The sequence below is a fragment of the Artibeus jamaicensis genome, unplaced genomic scaffold (genome assembly GCF_021234435.1).
Source record: "Artibeus jamaicensis isolate MK-2021 breed Jamaican fruit bat unplaced genomic scaffold, CSHL_Jam_final contig_332, whole genome shotgun sequence".
Taxonomy (NCBI): domain Eukaryota; kingdom Metazoa; phylum Chordata; class Mammalia; order Chiroptera; family Phyllostomidae; genus Artibeus; species Artibeus jamaicensis.
The window spans coordinates 30,597,700-30,604,586 of NW_026521788.1; the positions used below are offsets into that span (position 1 = coordinate 30,597,700).

Genomic DNA, 6,887 nt, shown 5'->3' on the forward strand with positions numbered 1-6,887 from the left:
TGTTATGACGTATAAATGCTGTGAAGAAAAAAATAAAGGAGAATAAGAAAAGCCGGCAGTTGATGTTTTAGATGGGGTAGTTAAGGCAGCCCTCTCTGAGAAAGTGATAAGTAAAAACTTGAATGAAATGAGGGGGTAAAACCTTGGAGATATTAGGAGGAGCAGCATTCTAGGGAAAGGAAACAAGTTCAAAGACTTTGAAGTTGGACTAGGCTGGCCATATTCAAGGCATGGAGTAGGACCCAGGACAGCAAGGGGGAAAGTAGAAGTTGATAAGGTTTGGAGAGGAAACAGGGTCCCACATAGAGCCTTGTGAGTCATTGTAAGGAGAGCGGCTAACACTGGGTGTGCCATGAGGGTTAAGAGTGGAGTGATATGACCCAAATTACACTTAGAAGCAGGCTGGGGCAGAAGCAGGGACAGTAGTCGGAAACCACTGGTAATCCAGGCAAGAGACGATGGTGGCTGGGACCAGCTTGTTGGCTGGCAGGGTGGTGGGAAGTGGTTGGACTCAGGATATATTCTGAAAGTAGAGCTGGCAGACTTTCTGACAGATTTATGGTGGAGTGTGAGAGAGAATACCAAGCGTTTTTTACCTAAGCAACTAGAAAAAAACAGAGCTGCCATGAACAAATAGAAAGGACAGACTGCAGGAGAGCAGGTTTATGGGAAAGATTAGGAGCTCAGTGTTGGATATGGTTCATTTGAGATGTCTGTTAGACATTCTAATGGTGATGTCAAGTAGGCATGTTGAGATAAAATTAAAGATAGAGGTCTGAAATAGGGCTGAGAATAATCAACATAGAGATGGTACTGAAATCCATGGGAATATGATGAGATCTCCCATGGAGTAAGTACAGGAAGAAAATAGGAATTAAGGCCCTGGCTGGTGTGGCTCAGTGGATTAAGCACCAGAAGGCAAAGCAAAGGGTCGCTGGTTTGATTCCCAGTCAGGGTACATGCCTGGGTTGCCGGTCAGATCCCCAGAAGGGGGATGTATGAAAGGCAGCCACACATTGATGTATCTCTCCCATTCTTTCTCTGTCTCTTTCCCTCTCTCTAAAAATAAATAAATAAATAAAAAATCTTCTAAAAAATAAACTAGGAATTAAGAAATGAGACTTCTGGTCAAGAATGGAGATGTAGGTAGATATACTTTGCCTCCTCACACAACCAAAAGAAGGACAACAGTCCATTTTAACACACAAAAAAAACAACTAGAACTGCCAGAAAATCAAACTGTATGAAAGTCCAACAACCAAGGAGTTAAAGAAGAAACATTCATCCAGACTGGTAAGAGGGGCAGAGATGGGCAGCCAGGGTGGAGAGGATGCGTGGCAAGGTGGTAGCTGGAGAACCGGGCAGGGGAGGCTGGTGGTCCTACATTAGCATGCGGATAAACTGGGAGAAACAAGTCAGGAGCAAGACAGGCTAAGATGCCCAGGGTTCCAGCACAAGAAAAGAAAGCCTCAAAACCTCTGGCTGTGTGCTCACTTCAGCAGCACATATACTAAAATTGGCCTGATACAGAGATTAGCAAGGTCCCTAGGCAAGGATGACATGCAAATTCTTGAAGCATTCCATATTTTTAGGACACATGGACAAAACCAAAGGGGGATAGGATCAAGGGTGAGAAGTGGGGATGGTTGGGATTGGAGGAAATGGTGGTGGTGAGGAAAATGAAGACAACTGTACTTGAACAACAATTTAAAAAAAAGGTAAAAACAGGACTTCCGCCAAGACAGAGGCATAGGTGGAGACTCTGTGCTTTCTCACACAGCCAAGTTTAGAGACAACAAAATATTAGCAACAGAAAACACAGCCAGAACACAGAAAATTGAACTTTTTGGAAGTCTGATAACAACAAATTCTTCAGCCTGACCACGTCACAACCCAGTGACCTGAGCGACCCTGCCCTGGTGAACACCTAAGGCTCTGCTCCTCATACTTAACGGGCCGGAACAGACCAAAAATGGCTCAGGAAGATCTCAAAGCCCCAGAGCCCTTAACTCTAAGTGACGAAGAAATGGCAAAACTTTCAGATGCACAGTTCAAAACACTGATGATCAGGATGCTCACAGAACTGGTTGATTTTAGTCACAAATTAGAGGAACGTATGAAGGCTAAATTAATTGAAATGAAGGGAATTGCACAGAAAAGCAATAGTGATGAAAAGGAAACTGGGACTCAAATCAAGGGAGTGAACCAGAACGAAGGAAGAAATGACAAAACAGGAAAATATGAAGAAACAAGAATTCAAAAAAATGAGGAGAGACTTAGGAACCTCCAGGACATCTTTAAATGCTCCAACATCCAAATTATAGGGGTACCAGAAGGGGGAAAGGAACAGCCACCAGTGGAAAACTTATTTGAACAAATAACAAAAGAGAACTTCCCCAATCTGGCAAAGGCAATAGACTTCCAGGAAATCCAGGAAGCTCAGAGAGCTTGGACCCAAGAAGAAACACACAAGGCACATCATCATTACATTAGCCAAAATTAAAATGAAGGAGAGAATCCTAGAAGCAGCAAGAGATAAGGGGACAGTCATCTACAAAGGGGTCCCCATCAGACTGTCAGCGGATTTCTCAGAAGAGACCTTACAGGCAAGAAGGGGCTGGAAAGAGGTATTCCAAGTCATAAAATCTAAAGACCTACATTCAAGATTACTCTATCCAGTAAAACTTTCATTTAGAACGGAAGGGCAGATAAAGTGCTTATCAGATAAGATCAAATTCAAGGAGTTCATCATCACCAAGCCCTTATTATATGAAATGTTAAAGGGACTTATCTAAGAAAAAGAAGTTAAAGAAATAGGAACAGTGAAAGGACAGCAAACTCACAGATATTAACAACCACACCTAAAACAAACGCAAACTAAAAGGACAGCTAGATCAGGAGTGAAAACATAGAAATGAAGATCTCATGGAGGGTTAGCAACAGGGGAGTGGGAGGAGGAGAAGGGGGGAGAAGGTACAGAAAATAAGTAGCATACACAGTAGATAGAAAATAGATGGGGGGGGCAAGAATAGCATGGGAAATATAGAATCTAAAGAACTTGAGGCACATGGTCATAAACTAAAGGGGGGGAATGGGGGGGTGCAGTGGGGGGTGCAGGGTGGAGGAGAATGAAAGGGGGAATAGAACAACTGTAATGGCATAACCAATAAAATAAAAAATTAAAAAAAGGTAAAAACAAAACAGAACAAAAATCTGGCTGTAAAAATCTGTGGGGGTTGCAACAGGGGAAGAAACTCCCAGCCTCACAGGAGAGTTCAATGGAGAGACCCATAGGGTCCTAGAATGTACACAAACTCACCCACCCACCCAGTAATCAGCATCAGAAGGGCCCGATTTGCTTGTGGGTAGTGGGGAAAGTGACTGAAAGCCAGCCAAGAGCTGAGCAAGTGGCATTGTTCCCTCTCAGACCCCTCCCCACATACAGCACCACAATGCAGCAAAGTGCCTTTCAATCATTTCTGTGAGCATCCTGATTACCAGTATTTTGAATTCTGCAGGTATTTTGAATTCTGATAGGTTCGTTATCTCCTCATCACTTAGTTCTTTTTTTGGAGTTTTGATCTGTTCTTTCATGTGGGCCACATTTCTTTGTCTCAGCACACCTGTTACTTTTATAAGGGGTGGAGCCTTAGGAATTTGCCAGGCAGGGCAATCCACTTCGCTGCATTGTGGTGCTGTATGTGGGGGAGACATCAGAGAGGGAACAATGAAACTTGCTCAGCTTTTGCCCCACTTTCAGTCACTTCCTCCACTACCTGCAAGCGAATTTGGCCCTTCTGGTGTTGATTCCAGGCAGGGGAGGTTGTGTGCGTTCTAGGACCCAGTGGGTCCCTCCAATGATTCTCCTGTGAAACTGGGAGTTTCTCATGCCACTGCACCCCCCACAGACTTTTGCAGTCAGAGGCTTTGAGGCTTTATTTCCTTACGCTGAAACCCTGGATTGCATGGTCTTCTTACTCCCCAGTTGTTCCTCCTGGTTTAGCCACAAATGACTGTGGGACTGCCAGTCCACCAGCCACTGCCTTGCCATGCATCCTCTCCACCCTGCCCGCCCATCTCCATCCTGGTCTGGATGAATGTTTCTTCTCTTAACTCTTTGGTTGTTTGTCTTCCATACACTTCAATTTTTTGGCAGTTCTGGTTGCTTTTTGTTTTTAAATTGTTTGTTGTTCTTTTTTTGGTTGTGCTAGGAAGCAAAGCATATCTACCTATGCCTCCATCATGGCCAGAATTCCTTGGACATAAATTTTCAAATTAGTTGGGAAATTAAACAGGCTTTTGACCAATCATTCCTCTTCTTGGCTCTACCTTCACACTTACTTCCAGAGGAAAGGAATGTCACCTGTTCCCATGCCTTTTGGGCTTCTGCACTGTAAATTAACTTGTTTCATGGCTTTTTACCTGTACTGTTATGATTCAGCTTTCTCTATTGTACTAAGACTAGTAACACTGTTACATGAGCTTTCCAGACTAGAAAATTATGTTGCGTAATTCCCTCTCTTAATCCTGTTATTTTTGTTGGTTTACCTTTTCCTCTCATTTTAGAAAATGATGGAGTGAAAGCTAATGTCAATGTTCAACCCACCAAATTCAACCAGAAGTACCTTCTCTTCCTTTCCCAAAGGCTGAGATTTGATCTCCCTGGGGATGTAGCAGGGAGAGCCAGTGTTTGTTAATTCCTGGATGCTGTGACTCCAGTCATGTGACAAGACCCTCTGCTTCAAATCTCTGTCCCAGAGAGGGTCTAAGTCCTAAGCCCCTGCCCTTGATGAGTCCTTCCTGAGGGCTTTGAAGACCTGAACCTATTGAGAAGGGAAGGGCATTGGCTCAACATTTTGACCTGGAGGTCTCAGAGCAAGGTTATGTCTGGCTATGGCTCAGCCCAAGGAAATAACACAAATGATGGGTGGGGTTAGGGACAGAGAGCAAGAATCTCACCAGTAAACTTGTCTCTCTGGCATATCCATTCTCAAATTCCTAAGAAGGTTTTGCAGCAAACCTTCTGGGGGGAGTGATAAAGATGCTGATATTCAGGATTAGAGTAAAGGAACTGAATGATTGGTCATTGAGTAGAATCACTTCCCTCTGACTACCCTCTAATAACCTTTGCCTTCATCTCATTCACACTATTGAGAATGTCCTCTCCCTGGGCGATTCCATCCATTCAGTGCCCTCAATGGCAGGCTCCAGGCAGATCCGTCCCAAAGACTCCCCAGGTTGTATCTCTAACCACAGTCCTTTTCCTCACCACTAGCTGAGCACAGATGCTTTTCCCTGGATGTACCACAGATATTATAGCCATTTGTACTCTGTATCACACTTTATTTTTAAGATCCAAGCCCATCATCTGTTTTGGGTTTCTTAAGGATTCTCCACATTTCTGGTTCACTTCTATATCTTCTCCTCGTTTCTAAGAACTGTTATGTATTTATTTGGTAACTTTTAAATATCTTTGCTATAATTTTTTAGGTCTTTGGGTGGGGGGCAAGATAGCTGTGTGACTTCAAACCTAAAAGAACATGTGCGTCCTTTACTGGGGTTTATTTTTAAAGGGTCTTATGGTATTCTTTCAACCTCAACAGTCTCAAGATGAGTAAGAGTCTGCCTTCCTTAGAGAATGATGTTTCCCAACCTCTTGAACATTTTAAGGTACATGTGGTAGTTTTTCTTAGTTTATTTTGACCATCATTCTTTTTCCTCCATCATTAGCTCATCTCTTACTGGGGTAAGAATAGCTTCCCAGATCTCTGGATTTCCCTTTAGAAAACACACTGGAAGTTTTGTTCCCATGGGAAGGATAGAATGAAAATCTGCTTCCTAGGATGACTCCATAGCTATTTAACCAATTACCAGGGGTTTATGCAATGTTCTCACTGTCCTGAGGCCTGTACCAGTAAACATTTATTGCCTACTAGATAGAGCCCAAATGCCTTATCCTGTAATGAAAGCCACTCAGCATGTGCAGTATTATTACTCTTATCTCAAGGCTGCAAAGAATCAGTGGAGTGAGGTCAAAAGTGTGGGCTCTGAAGCTAGACCACTTAGGTTCCAAGCTGACTCTGCCATATACTTTCTCTGAGACCTTGAGCAAGTTACTTAACCTTTTCATGCTGCAGTTTCCTTCTCTGTAAAGTGGTGATAGTAATAATAGTGTGTGTTTCATAGAGTTTTGTGAAGATTAAATGAATTAATAAGTGAAAAGGGCTCAGAACAATGTCTGGTGCTCAGACAGTGCTACATAACTGTCCACTACTACCTTTGCCTCTCTGCATCCCAAGACAGACCCTCCTCTCCAGTTAGACTGGGCCATTCCCTGTTTCTCTCCCCAACTACTCTGAACCTCTGTTTGACAGAGTCTTCAAGGGCACAGATTAAATCCTCCTCTCCCTTCTCCTTTCTTTCTCCTTCTTCTATTATCAGTGATAACTACCATTTATTAAATATTTGCTATGTGCTAGTCACGTTTCAAGTGTTTTTTTAAACTCCCAATAATCCTGAAAGACTGGTAACTTGGCTCCTGTTTTATAGATAAAAACACCAAGTCTGACAGAGGAAAAGTAAGCAGCTCTTTTGAGCAGCAGGGCTGACAGTTTAACTGCGTCCATCTGACTCTGTCTACCACACAAGCTGTCTCTCCCTTTCTTATTACCAAGCATCTACTGTCTCCCATCCCTACTTGCAAGGACATGCCTGGGGTTCTCCATGTTGTGAATGAAATCACTCACAATGATTTTGGTCCCAAGTACTAGAAAGCCCAACTCAAGTTGGCTTAGACCAGGAAGGGAATTTGTTGTTCATATAAGTGAAGTGTTGAGAGGAAAAGAAATGTTTAGACTTCAAGCAAGGATGGATCCAATGGCTCATCA

At 43.1% G+C, this 6,887-nt stretch overlaps 1 non-coding gene across 1 annotated transcript; it reads left to right on the forward strand.

The window, feature by feature from the left end:
• The first annotated feature begins 1,486 nt into the window (after window positions 1-1,486).
• Window positions 1,487-1,590, forward strand: LOC119056941 (U6 spliceosomal RNA). Its single transcript, XR_005083976.1, has one exon. It is a non-coding gene; the product is annotated as a U6 spliceosomal RNA (small nuclear RNA).
• Window positions 1,591-6,887: the final 5,297 nt, after the last annotated feature.